We start from the raw sequence: 14,544 nt of genomic DNA on the forward strand, positions 1-14,544 counted from the left end.
AGGGATTATTATATCTTCCATTTTTCCACAGAAAGAATAATTTTGATATTCTACTGCACAATGAAAGTCATGGGATCTCCTCAGGAATTTTTTTTTCTTATGATAATGCTTGTGTTTTAGTCTTACAAAATTTTAAGAAAATTTCTTGTGAAAATGTGCTACTCTCTAAGACAGGCTACTGTCTAATTGTTGCCAAGCATAAGCTATGACTATGATAATGAGATTGGCTTGTTTCCTTTGTGTTTGTCATTCAGACCTATTTTAAAATCTTGCAGTTTTAGATGTCAAATAGTCTGTTTGTGATGTAAAATCACCTAGATGACATGTTTCTACATTTGTTATCATCAACGTGAAATGATCATATTTCAGCACAGCTCCTCTGTCATATGAGAATCGTGTGCCACAGAATCCAGATCCTTGAACACTACAGGACCCTAATGTGTCCGTTATCAGATTAAAACGCCTGAAAATTTAGAATTGATGCATGATTAGCCGTTTCAAAGACTTGACAGAACAAGAAGAATCTACTGGGCAAAACATTATATGTGTGTGTATATATATATATGTATGAAATCTAACATTGGATGAACACATACTTTGTGTCAGGCATTGCTCTAAATACTTTAAATATATTCTCATTTAACCTTTCAAATTCTTTGTGGGTTGAGTACTATTATCATTTCTATGTTATAGGTTTGTAAATAGCTTCCAGAAGGTAAGGTCTGAAGTCACATTGCCAGTTGTTGGTTGAACGGGACTCTGAACCCAGGCAGGCCAACTCCAGGGTTTGCACACTACCGTATAGCTACACTTTTAAGAAAACTATGATTACTAGATATTTCAATGATATTTCAAAGGTCTTAGGTAAGTTAATTGTAGAATTGGGATAATGTCTTGGGTTCTTGGAGTACACTACAATCATCACGTTCAGCTCTTTAGGATAATATGACAGATTCTAGACTCTGTGCACAACTGTTTCTCTGCAGGGTATGTTTTCAGCTGTTTCTCTCCTTAACCTCTGAAATAGTAATCCAATCACCCTGAGATTCCTCATAGATATTATAGCACCACATTAAACACTAGCCAGTTTGACCAGGACTTTACAATTCTTGTTATGCTCTATCTAGGAGAAAACAGAACTCGTTTTTGTTTGTTTGTTTTTTAATTTCTTTTAACCTTTCATCTCTGATAGAGGCCAGGTCTAAAAGCTTTTATCATTTGAACCTACAGGACTAGATTCTGGAATTTCATAGTGCCTGCCGTGTTGTGTGTAACCCTCATGCTGGTTCTTGGGTTCCAGTTGCTGCTGCATTCAACCCAACCTCGTGACACTGATTATTTTAATCCATGTTGGCTCTCCTTGTTCAGGTTCCCCCTGCCCATGGTTCTGATGTCCCAAAAGGCTTTCTTTTTTTTTTTTTTTTTCCAAAAGGCTTTCATACAGAATGCTGCTGCATAGCAAAATAACTTTTATAGTAGTTCTTGACTTGGATCCACTATTCGGCTGCAGAAGGTCTGTGAACCCTAACATTGTCTGCAACATTATATGCATGTTCATAAACACATTTTTTTTTTCTGAGCAGGGCCTAGAGTTTTGATTGTTTTTCTTTCAAAGTTGTCTGTCATCCAAGAATATGTAAAACCATGCTACTAACAGATACAAAGCAAAAGAGAAGGGTGGTTTCTTGTTTTGACACCTGTGTTAGTCCATTTTGTGTGGCCATAACAAAATACCGCAAAGTGAGTAATTTATGAAGAACAAAAATTTACTCTCTCAAAATTCTGGAGGCTGGAAGTCCAAGAGCAAGACTCCAGCAGGTTCAATTGTCTCTGAGGGCTGCTGTCCATTTCCGAGATGGTACTCTTGCTGCATCCTCCAGAGGGGAGGAACACTGGGTCTTCACGTGGCAGGAGGCTGAAGGGCAAGAAATCCAAATGCTCCATGAAGCCTTAATCCCCTTAATCCCATTTACAAGGGGAGGAGCCCTCATGGCCTAACCACTTTTTAAAGTCCCTACCTCTTAATACATCACATTGAACATTAAGTTTCAACATTTAAATTTGAAATTTTGGATAGTATATATTCAAACCATAGCAACCCCTGAATTAAATTATTTAAACATAAAGCAATATGTTCCTGAAATTACTATTTCACGTGTTTAATATGTACATGTGACTAGTGGCTAACATATTGAACAGCACAGCTTATAGCAATAAATGATGTTGTGCAAGTTTAAAATATAGTGGCAGAGGGGACTATTCCAATTGGGCTTTTGATTGTTTGTGAGAACCTAGTAATTAACAGTCATATTCACAGCTGAGTATGCCTACTAAAAAGGTATGGTTAAACATTATTGTACATGTTTAGACTGAGAAATGCTACTGCATTTGATCTATATCAATGCCATATGGGTTTTTAAAAATCATATATTGAAATGTGATTTTCAAGTGGTTCAATGATGTAACAGTGTTGGTAGGGTGACAATTTACAGAAATAAAGTAAATTGTATAATTGAATTCAGTAGGAATTTATAAGTTCTGAAAATGTGGTAATATTCTGCCAACCTTGAAATAAAGTGTAAAATATCACAGCTTTAAACAATGCTGGAATTGATAAATATTGTTATGAAGATAGTAACAAAACATACTAAATAATTGATAAAGCGATAAAAACAAATATGAGTATAGTATAAGTAGTGGTTCCTAGAGAGCAGATGATAATATTCATTATATTTAAACATATCTGCATAGAGTCAACGAAATAAAATAAGCATTTTGGTAAAAATTACATAAGCAACAAAATGAATTAAAGTATATCTCTGCCACATTACACGTATAATAATAAATATTTTACAAACAACTGTTAGAAAGCATGTGATAAAATAATAAATGCTAAGGAACTGCAATATTTTCATCCATATGAGTAAATAAGGAGCATCAAGAAAAAAAAGAGAATAAGCGTTAATCAAACTGATAGATCACTGGATAGCCTTATGAAGATTGTATTTGCAGCCTCGGGTAGAGTTCAGCTCTTCCTCTGATGGGTCAAGTCTTTATCTCTATTTTTCTCCCCAGTGATGACCTTCTGAGATACTATTCTGCGAATCTCTTAGGAAGCACATTTCTGACTTGTACAGCATTGAGCTTAAATCTGTATTGGAACAACATCTCAACCGTATTTGAGTCATGTATTACGTTAGTAAAATTTTCATGTTTAAAATTTTTAGGGAAAAGCACCATTCTACTTCTAATTCACAATGTGGGCGAAGACTTCTATTTGTAGGAAAAGTAAAGCTACGACGTGGTGTTTTCTCTAGTATGGTCTACCATCAGAGAGTATTACCCTATTATTGATCTCCTTAAATACAGGGTAATATTTGGCCGTGTTCTACAATGCTGACAAATACTTCACATTAAAGGGCATTTTGGAAAAGTTCCTGTCAAGATTGGTTGACATTATTGTAATCAAATTAAAGCTTTCCTTGAATGAAAACATCATGTACTGAGAGAAAAGAAAAGGATATTTGATGGATAAGTGTTGCTTCCTTCTTGTGAAAGAGTCTTTACCCTTCCTTTTATAAATATCTCGATATTGAGAGTCATGGTCTCTTTAGAACACTGCCTTAAAGTTGTCTGTAACAAGAAGCATTCATATGAACTATTAGGTTCAAATATGTATTTTTCTTCCTTGCTAAATTCGCAAAGTTTGTTCCAGTCAAAAAAAAAATAGGGCAACAGACACACACACACACACACACACACACACACACACACACACACAGAGAGAGAGAGAGAGAGAGAGAGAGAGAATTCACAGGACTGAATAAATGTCCAAGATCTTGATAGAAAATAAGGGAAATTGAAGGATAATCTTCACCTCTTTGTCTTGTCAGTTTACAAAAATATAGGCTTTGAGTTCAGGCACCATGGATTGGGATCCCATCTCTACCTTTTACTTACTGTCATTTAACCACTATAGGTCTCAGTTTTCACACCTTTTAAATACAGAGAAAGTAGTAATTCCATCACAAAGGCAAGGATCTTATGCCTTATTTATTTATTCCTAGAGGTAAGTACTCTATCTAACATATAATATGCATGAAATAAACAGCAGTTAAATAATTGAATAAAGGGCTGGGCATGGTAGCTCACGCCTGTAATCTCAGCACTTTGGGAGGCCGAGGCAAGCGGATCACCTGAGGTCAGGAGTTTGAGACCAGCCTGGCCAACATGGCAAAACCTTGTCTCTACTAAAAATACAAAAATTAATTGGGTGTGGTGGCGCATGTCTGTAATCCCATCTACTCACCTACTGAGACAGGAGAATCACTTGAACCTGGGAGGTGGAAGTTGCAGTGAGCCGAGATCGTGCCATTGCACTCCAGCCTAGGCAACAGAACAAGACTCTGTCTCAAAAAAAAAAAAAAAAAAGGAGAAGAAAATATTATGGATATTTATGAATATAAATATTCATAATAAAATAAAATATTTATGAATGTAAATGAATAACATAACCAACAGGTGTTCAGACAACAGCCAACAGGTGACTATTTGGTAATGATGGTAGTTAATTATGTTTCCACTTATTAAGTTATTCTTGTTAATTTAAGCATCATTTAAACTACATTTTGTATGAAATGGGTGTATTATTTTATTTCTTAAATTCTACTTCAACTGGTTATCTTATATGATTGTGTTTCAGCTAGATATGCTGTTGTGTTAGAACATACACTGTTATACACAATATATCTATAACCTGTATTTTAGCAAACTTTATATTTCAGGAAGATAATAGAACTTTTTTCATTATTATACACAAAGTATGCTTTTTTTCTTCTCATGCTAAAACCTAAAGATTCTGCTTTAATTTTGGCAAAATAATAATTTTTTTCCATCACTAGCTATATTTAGAGCTTACTTTTGGTTGTAGTTGGAAGAATTAAATGTGGGAGAGTATGTTTTGCCAAACACAATCAAAAGGACTGCCTGGACTCTCTACATGAGCCTGTTGTGACCTGATTCTCATGTATTCTCCACCCAGTGCTCAAGGTCCACAGCCCTGGCACTCCCTAGAGAGCAGATACCTCCAGAGTTGAGTAAACCTGAATCAGGAGCACTTTCTGTGACTGAATTCTACCTCAACAATATGCATATTTTAAAAAAGGGTAACATCCTTGGAAAATATGTGTTGGGAACTGCCATATTCAAAATATTTCTAAAATAAATGGAGAGGTTTTTTTTAAAAACCAGGAAAAAAAAATCTTGTGAAAATTAGTTTCTAAATTTTGGTTTCTAAGTAGTTTCTAAGTTTTCTTTGTATTTTATTGATCTCAAATGCTGTTGGGTTTTATACAACATGTAACTTTTGATGTTGCTTATGGAATACTCTAATTCTCTCATTAGGTGTGTTTATTTCTGAAAAGTGAGTGATTGTTGAATAGAATCCCATTAGCAACATTAATGTTACAATTTAAAGACAATAATTTCTTGTAGAACTATGGCAAGAATACAAGTTATGTAATGTTAAACAGTTTGGGAGGTGTACTTGCATTGAGTGGGCACAATTTTCGTCATTTTGATATTTTTTTAAGCTTCAGTTTGAAAAAAGCATACCTCTTTGTCCTTATAAATATTTATGTCATCTTATAACCAAATTAACTCCTAGAGTTTCATTTGAAATAACTCACTTTGGCTGAGTGCAGTGGCTCACACCTGTCATCCCAGCTTGAGTTCAGGAGTTCAAGACTAGCCTGGTCCACATGGTGAAACCCCGTTTCTACTGAAAATATAAAAACTATCTGGGCATGGTGGTGCATGCCTGTAATCCCAGCTACTGGGGAGGCTGAGGCATGAGTAAAAAAATTCACTAGAATCCAGGAGGTGGGGAGGTTGCAACAAGCTGAGATTGTGCCACTGCACTGCAACTTGGGCAACATAGCAACACTCTGTCTCACAAAACAAACAAAAAACCTCACTTCAATAGTATACACTGCAAAAGTATAACTATAAAATGGAATACGATGTATATGTTTTGTTTGACATTTTATATACTTTATATATAACATTTTCCTACTTAAGTGAGAATAGAATACAATATTTAAATCAATAGCAAGGATAGACTGCACTTGCATATCTTGACTGCAAGCTTCAAAGGAATGTATAGTAATTGGAAAAACAGAAATAAGGCTAGACATAGAATATTCTGTTATGTCTCCACCGAGTGGTTAAATGGCTTCTCAATATTACATATAGAACCTGCAGATGTAGTCCATTACTGACAAATATTATGATTGTTTTGATATAAATATTTTGATATAATTTTGATTGTAATCATTTTGATATCATCTTTATGACTCAAATAATTTTTCTAATTTTCCTTAAGACATCTTTAAGCCTCCTTAAACAGCAGAGAAGCATATTGTCTCCCAGTACCATGTTGGTCCACCTTCAGAACATTAAAAATAACTCATTAACATAGTCTTCCCCCTAAAGAGTTCTTCTCTAGTTTTCTTTAAAAAGTTCTTTAATAAGCTGAATTACTTCACCAGTTAAATTTCAATATATTTGAGGGTGAACCTCATGTTCTTCTTTTTTTAGTATCTATTATGATCAATGAAATGTTTCTGTTTCATTGATTATGCTAGATTTTTTGTTTGCATGGTGCCTATTTGAACACCGTATTAATGGCAGTTAATATATATTGAATGGTTAACATTTTCCAATAACGCTCTGGCATGTGTAGTAACTGACTTAATTCTCACCCTAATCCTTTGAGATCACACCTATTTGACAGATAAGAAAACCAGTAGGAAGGATTATTAATTTGCCCCAAACCAATCAGCTATTAAGTGGCCATACTTTTTTTGACCCCCTACAGTCTAGTTCCAACGTCCCATGCTTTTAACTGCCTTAGTCTTTCTAAATTCATCTTCCTAAATATGGGACAAAACCTGAACCCTCCTGAAAGAGCAGTATAAAGTACAAAGGAGAGAGAAAGGATTGAGCAAAGGGAATAAAACTGCGAATATGCCAGTCAAGAAAGCCACACAGTCGTTTAACATAAGCCACATGAAGCCAGAGTGAAAATCAAGGGTGGCAACACACACACTTCTTGTGATGTGAGAGGAGGATGTATACCAGTCACTTTTAAAGCACTGTATAATGAGCAGAGTCCTTAGAAACATCTTAGCATCAGGCCAAGATACTGCTATTCCTCATACTGATCTTTACTGATTTTTCAGACATTCTATTTTTAAAATTCTGTGAAAGTGATTCTCCAAGGGCATTAAGATTGTGCAAATCCAAATATGTAGACTTCTGCTGCCTTGATTAAACTGAAAGAATTTTAGGAAGCCTAGAGAAGTGTGATGAAAATGATGATGACGTGGGTCATGATCATGATGAAGAATCTTGCCAGTTTACAAGTATAAATTACAATCTTTTGATGTCACTAATGCTATTTTAGAGCTCAGGAAACTAGAGCTTGGACAGGCTAAGGGACACATAAGGTCAAAGAGCAAGCAGGTACCTGAAGCTCAATCTGCATCTATACCCTTACTCAAAAATCTATACTCTTCATCATTACACTATACATTTTTTTCTCAAATGGGTATTTTGAAGGAAAATGACTACATGAGAAATTAACCATTTACTCTCTAGTTTAGGTATGTACTTGATAATTCTGATTAAAGATAGATCTAGAAGCTCTCCAGCATGTGGGAGGTAGGGGTAACCTTCTCTAACAGAAGCAGGGACAAATACTGAAGTTCTTATCTACTTCACCTGGCTCTACAGGAAGCAGAACAAAAATATCCTTAGAATGCACTTCTGCATTTATTTCAACTTGCTATTGTTGTTATTGCTGATTTTAACATGTGATAACATTAGTTTGTTTGGGCTGCTATAACAAAATACCATAGATTAGGTGGCTTAAACAACAGAAATTTGTTTTCACATGGTTGTGGAGGTTAGAAGTCATGATCAAGGGCTTTGGTTTCTGGTAAGGGCTCTCTTTCTGGCTTGTAGATGGCTGTCTTCCTATGGCTTTTCTTCCGTATGTGTGTGCACAGAAAGCAAAAGAGTAAATTCTGTCTTGTCTCTTCTTATAAGGATGCTAATACTGTTGGATCGAGTCCCATCATTATGACCTCGTTTAACCTTCATTACTTCTTTAGAGGCTCCATCCCTGCATACAGTCACACTGCAGGTTAGGGCTTCAACACGTAAATTTTAAGAGGATACAAACATTCAGTCCATAACAATATGAAAGCCTCAACTTGTCTCTAGGTTTATCAGAAGCTCTCTAAAAGCTTTGTTAAACCTCTTATCGTGGAGTCACATTGCTATCTGTATTCCCAATGTAAATACACACATCCAGATTCGAGTTCTCAATTGCTTCCACCCTTTACCACCTCCAAGCTATTTTTGGGGCCACATTCTCTCTCTTTGGCTGGCAGGGTTTCAGGCAGAAAAGAGAATACTATTGGTTGCCACTTCTCAAGCCCTCCGGTAACATCTGCATTCAACTTTGCCTCCTCCTTCACCTTGTTATGGATTGCAAGACCCCATGAAAATCAGTGGAACACATTCCTTAGAAGAAGAATGGGGAATCCTACTCTACAACTGCACTAATATTTTGAAGAGCAAATTCTTAAAGGAAATGGTCAAACCAGTAATTTCTGCTTCTCCGAAAATACTTGTCACAATAGAAATTGAGGTTTGGTAATACAGATTCTATCCTAAAATATTAGGATTCCTTTGGCGATTAATGAAAGCAAACTACCACATTAACATTTTTATGTGATATAACTCATTAACATATAGTCTTGTGAATAAAAATTATTGATTTTTACATAACCGTACTAAATATTAAACTCACTACTATAAAATTTGTTGATTGTTTAATTATTCCACAAAAGAGCAATATGTATTTCAGATCATTTTCCATTTTCTAAAATAACTATTTTCACATATTTGCATAACTGCAAGCATGTCTTCAGCATCCATTGATTTACTGATTTTATATATTTAAAGGTAAATTTTTTAGGTTTATTTGAAGAGCCATTGAACTTTCTATGCTTTCAGAAACAGTAGGATGCATATTAATTATAATAATTTATATCAATGCTAAAGAATAATATTGAACTTTATATTACAATTATGGTTCCAATGTGTATGTAATAAATTTCTAAATCTTAATACCTAAATAGAATGCTATGAGGCACTGGGATGTTTAACATAAAACTACATTTTCTTTCTTTTGAAAACTTGTCAAATTTCTGTGACTAAAATTTGATGGAAGAGAATTCTTTCCTATGATTCACATACAAAGAGTGATACCTGTGGGTATAGAGCAAATGCATGTTTTATTTATAATAGCAACTTTGTTTTAGATAAATTGAGTGAAATAATAAATTTATATGATTTTTTTATGTGAATGGTTAAGGAATGATTTTATGTTTCTTTTATTTTGCCTTTTTAAAAAAGAAATTATGTATGTGCTTGAGAGTCTGTGCATTTCTACCTTCTTAAATATTAACATTTCTGGATATATGGTTATAGAAATTTGCATAATATTTAGTCAAATCAGATTTATTTATGTGTACTTTAGAAATATTATTTTTAAACAGTATTCACTTTCTCTGACAGATGCAGTTGCAGTAAAAAAAAACGTTTACTGAAAGATACCTTGGAATCATTTGTGTACAGAGTTTGAAAGTTAATGTCTTATTTACCAAAATAAAATAAGAAAATAAAGATTTGATAGGGCCAGAATGTTAATTAGACTTGAAAATGTAACTTTTTGTTCTGCAAATAGATCAGAGTGTGTTAAGGCAGTCTGAAAATCTGAAGCATAAATGCAGAAAAAATTTTAAACTTTTTTACTCCTTGTTAACTCATCAAGTAGAAATGAAAGTTAAGTGCATTTAAAGCCACTTTCAGTAGAAAACAGCTTTTCTTTAGGAACTGCTGGGCAAACATTCCTTTTTTTAATGTAATAGATCTTGTATATTATTTATGATAAAGGTAAATAAATACAGATGAAGCACTTAGTTGAAAAAAAAAAAGACTGCAAAGAATGTTATACATTCACTTGTAGGTTCTTAAGTCTTTGTTGTTGTTGTTGTTCTTTTGTTCTGTAATTGATTGCTAGCACCCCCTTTAACCCACCTTAAAGGGCAAGCAGGAAATTCATGTTTTCGTTCATCAGCCCATCCCTCTGAAAAGCGTTCGATATTAAAACAGTTTTCAAGGAGCAAAAGCAGAGGAAACAAGAGGCCCAGCTAGACTGTAGCAAGGTTAGAAGATACACGCAAGATTGCCTGCAACACACATCGGGTCATGTTCCTGTCCAGTATTTGCATGGAGATTTCAAGTTAATTAGGGTAGGACTCTGTTCTTCGCTTTATATGTGACCTTTTATTATATCTGTGGCTCTCTAGTTCATATGCTGTCATAAAGCTATGGGAAAGTCTTTCTGGTGTTTGACACAAACTGGAAAAGAAATAAGCATTGATATTTCCCTTTGCCTGAAGGTTTTTACAGCAGCAAAATACTGCAGAGGCAAAGTTGATATTGCGGTAGATTTGCTGTGGGTGTAAGAATGTTTCTTTTGTCTTTGGGCTCCTGGCTTCCCCCGATGATGATCAGGTGCGACCCAGAGAGTTGTGGAGAGGAATAGGGTATTGGTTGGGGAGGGGGTGCGGGTTAGTTCAGGAGGAGGTTACATGGCAGAATTCCCACGAATGCTGGCGAAGGATGAAAAAGATAAAGAAATCTTGTTTTTCTGAACGAGAGGACTCTCTGCATGACTTCCCCAGTGTTGGGGTGATGAGCTTTCAGGCTGAGATTTTATTAACAATTCATATGGAGATTGAGGGCAGTGGAGGAGCAGATTCTCACATAAACTTGATCTGTCCATGAATGCAGTTCTCTGTTTGCCCTGACCCTGCGTGGCTTAAGACACTGCCTGTGAGGCCAGTGTGCCAGACACAAAGAAAGAAATGAAAAGCAAGCACATTCCAGGAGTCTGCACAAAGGAGTCCAGCAGTTTCTAGTCGTCTCCCCAGAGAGGATCTTATCTCTGCACAGCCAAAAACCTCTAAAATGTTTATTTGTGTACTTAAAGTTTTAAAATCCATGGGGCTGTTCATTAAGCAACAGTCTATAGAGAGGTTTTGTGAGGTTTTAAAATGTTGTTTTCGGAACTTGTTGAAACTGGAAAAATATTTGCAAGGGTACATTTTCTGAAGTTTAGCTGTAGAAGTCACTGGCCTTGAATTGTTTTTACTTTGTCAACTGGTAGGTAGCCTGCAAAATGAGTCCTTTCCAGCTTTGGGAGAGGCCAGAACAACATCTTAAATCTTGATGTGACTTCGTAATACATCCTGACACTGCAAGCTCTGAAACTTGTGGCAGAGAGTTAATGCATGGGACAAAACTGACCTGGGATCACCACTGGCCGTCCTCATGCTCATGAGCACTGACCACAGTGTGACATTAGAAAAACCATGGGAGAAACAAGGTGCAGAGCAAAGTTTGAGTGAGAAGAAAGAGTGAGAGAAACCAGGACCTTTTGACATTATAATGTTTTTATAAGTATTGGCAGTTCACTAGCTCTAGAAGCGTTATAACAGGATAATGACAAGCTCTCACCAGACATTTCTCTGTAACTTAATAGAATAGGTTTTATTGTTTGACAAAAGCATTGTCTGAAAGTATGACATCTTTAGGTTCAGGGGATAAAAACTCGGTATACATAATTCTGCTGCTCAAATACATGTTTTCCACAGATACTTAAAATTCAGAAAATCCAGATACACAGGCTTTTGAACTTTGCATATGTGTTTAGCTGTTCAAATTGCTTCAAACTTTTATGGTTCATTAATCAAATAACCAATAGAGGAATGCAGGCAAATGCCGTTAATTATGAGAGGTTTTGTTCCTTTCATTTTATAGTGGTTTTATTTCCATGAAATTAACTGTTGGACTTAGGCTAATTGTCAGTAATTGGTGACAAAATCTCTTCATTGTTTTTCTGTAGCATGATACTAATTAGGACATTTGCAATATTGGCCCAACCATGTGTGTATTTTACCTTCTGTGTTTAGTCAGTGGTAGAAAAATATCAAATGCAACTTTTTAAGAGATCCATGAGATAAAACATTTCTATTAATAATTAAACAAGTCTTTCAAACAGCCTGTCATAAATTAATTTTAAAACATTGAGATTGAAGGAAGCTTTTATTTTAAGTTTAGTTGGTTTCATGAAATATCAACTAATTTTCCTGATTTGAATTGAATCGTAGTGGAATCGTCTATGCAATATCGTAATTACAAATCTCAAGTGCTTAGCCACATGTATTTTTATTATTCTATGTGTGTAGGCAATGCTAAAATTAGCATTGCTAAACACGCTTTTGTGAGGTATCACAGAGCTGAGTGGGACTGCCTTTCTTTTCATACCTGATGGTTAAATTCCCATAATATGCAGCATATTATTTATTCTTGTTTTCTAACAGTTTTTTCCTGTTTCATTTTGCCACATGAGGATGTTTTTCAAAACACTGCATTTCAAATGAATATATATGAAACAGTTGAGATCATGAAAGCTTGGTTTTATGTCTTTTTTTCAACATTAAAAAAATGTAGTTCCATGTAAGTAATGGGTTATAAAGAGAAAAAACAGTGGGAGAGTATTCCATTTTGTGAAGTGAGATTTAATGCCAATGGGAGAAAATATTACAACACTACTTATCCCATTAAAACAATCACAGCCAATACTGCTTTGCTCATTTTGTTCCTTAAAAGAATTCTTCTCAACTGATTCCCCTATGATTTTTATGAATTCGTAAGTTACAAAAGTTTTCTAGTACTTTGAAGTGTAGTCTTCTTGCTTCTTTTTCTTATTCTAAAATGCTTTTACCAATCAAGTGCCATTTTACAGTTTATAGCCCACTCTGTTTGTTTGAAATGCATCCATAATGTATAACTTAAAGCTGAGTGTCTCACAATCATCCTGAAAAAAGTTTTACAAAGCAATTAGAAAAATAATTGCCTATTAAAAGGTGAAGATTGGTTTGAGTAGGGAGAGTAGAAACTGAACTCTGAAATTGAAAGCATTCATTGTTAGAGGAAACATATGCACCAAATCCGAAATTAAAGAAAACTCACAAAATACGTATCTTGGCAAGGGGAATTGTTTGAATTTTGTAAAGCTGTCAGCCCATTTTCTCTATTTTTTTTCCTGTTAAAGAAAATCTTCAAATGGAAAGCTTCACCTTTTGTACAAAGTTGAAATGTTTTATTATTGCAGGATTGTTCTACACTGTACAAAACCAGAACATTTCAATAGCTTCCGGGGGGCCAGGGGATGGAGAAACAAATGAGAATCTTTCTATCATTCTAGAATGCCCATAGCAAAACAAAAATAAGTATAAAAATCTATCGTCATTTCCTTGAAAAAAAGAATCTTTTGATGACAGCAGTTATTTGAATACCCATTCAGGCTCTTTTGTAACATATCATAAGTGCACTTCTCCCAAATGAAAAATACTCTTAGGGAACAAAACTCAAATATAAACTATGTTTAGATGCTGCATTTCAATAGGTGACCCCATAGGATTAAGCAAAGGTTATTTTTCTTTTTTGTGTGTGCTTTAAAAAATAAATTCCCCAAAGTTAAATTTTGTTTGTTTGTTTTTCATCTTATTGGTGTATTTCCAATACGTTTTCTTGCTTTTTGTCAGTTTCAAACATATGGAATGTGAAAAATAAACAAGTCTGAAACTGACTTCAAGTTTTAAGAGTGATAAAGTATTGTGAAAGTTACTTAGAGAAGATGATTTTTCTCGGATTTATCCTGCCATATCATAGACCCTGGAGAATACAATAATATGGAGTTTTTTTCTCTTTCTTGAGTATTCTGACTGTTCAAGGAAGATACGAAAAAAGAAGTAGGACTCTGGTAATACTCTGAACCACATCCATGGGCATCTAAGTCCTGTAGGAAAAAAAATAATAAATCCAGTTTGCTTCTCACTTAATCATATTTGACAACCATATAGACACTGCTGGGGCCATCATGAGTAGCAGGCATACGTTTGACTGTTTTGGCCCCAGAAGTCTTTATAATTGTAGTCAGTTTCTTCATCAGTCCATGCTGTGCCAATACCCCTAATTAGCCATAATGTCATTTTAAAAATTAAAAATAACCCACATTCAATAACATCAACAACCACCACCACCCCTCAGCAGAAACTATGTTCTCTGTGTGAATTCACACTACGGAGCCGTTGTATCCAGCTCCTGGGCTCTGATTTACTTGGCACACTTGGGGTTAATCAAATTCCCCCACTGTGAGGTGCACACACATTTAGAGGACCAGAACCCACTCTAATGCTACCTAACTCTGCTGTCATTTTTAATACTTTCGTGAGTTTTTTTTAAGTGATGTACTCGTGCATAGCAGAAGTAGTCTGACTTTTACTAAATAGACTGCCCACCAACTAAAGCAAACAGCAATAAGTGAAATAAAAAATGATC

At 35.0% G+C, this 14,544-nt stretch overlaps 1 protein-coding gene across 18 annotated transcripts in view; it reads left to right on the forward strand.

The window, feature by feature from the left end:
• LOC105483467 (uncharacterized) overlaps positions 1-14,544 on the forward strand; it is a 573,731-nt gene that overhangs the window by 196,999 nt on the left and 362,188 nt on the right. Inside the window, exon 1 of one of the 18 annotated variants that reach the window (XR_011622699.1) lies at positions 1-10,385. This exon is cut by the window's left edge and continues 26,730 nt beyond it. The exons of the other annotated variants lie outside the window; for them this stretch is intronic. The gene's annotated coding sequence lies outside the window, so the exon portion shown is untranslated. The remainder of the gene's footprint in view (positions 10,386-14,544) is intronic. 18 annotated transcript variants of the gene reach the window in all.

Source organism: Macaca nemestrina, chromosome 4 (genome assembly GCF_043159975.1).
Source record: "Macaca nemestrina isolate mMacNem1 chromosome 4, mMacNem.hap1, whole genome shotgun sequence".
Classification (NCBI taxonomy): Eukaryota; Metazoa; Chordata; class Mammalia; order Primates; family Cercopithecidae; genus Macaca; species Macaca nemestrina.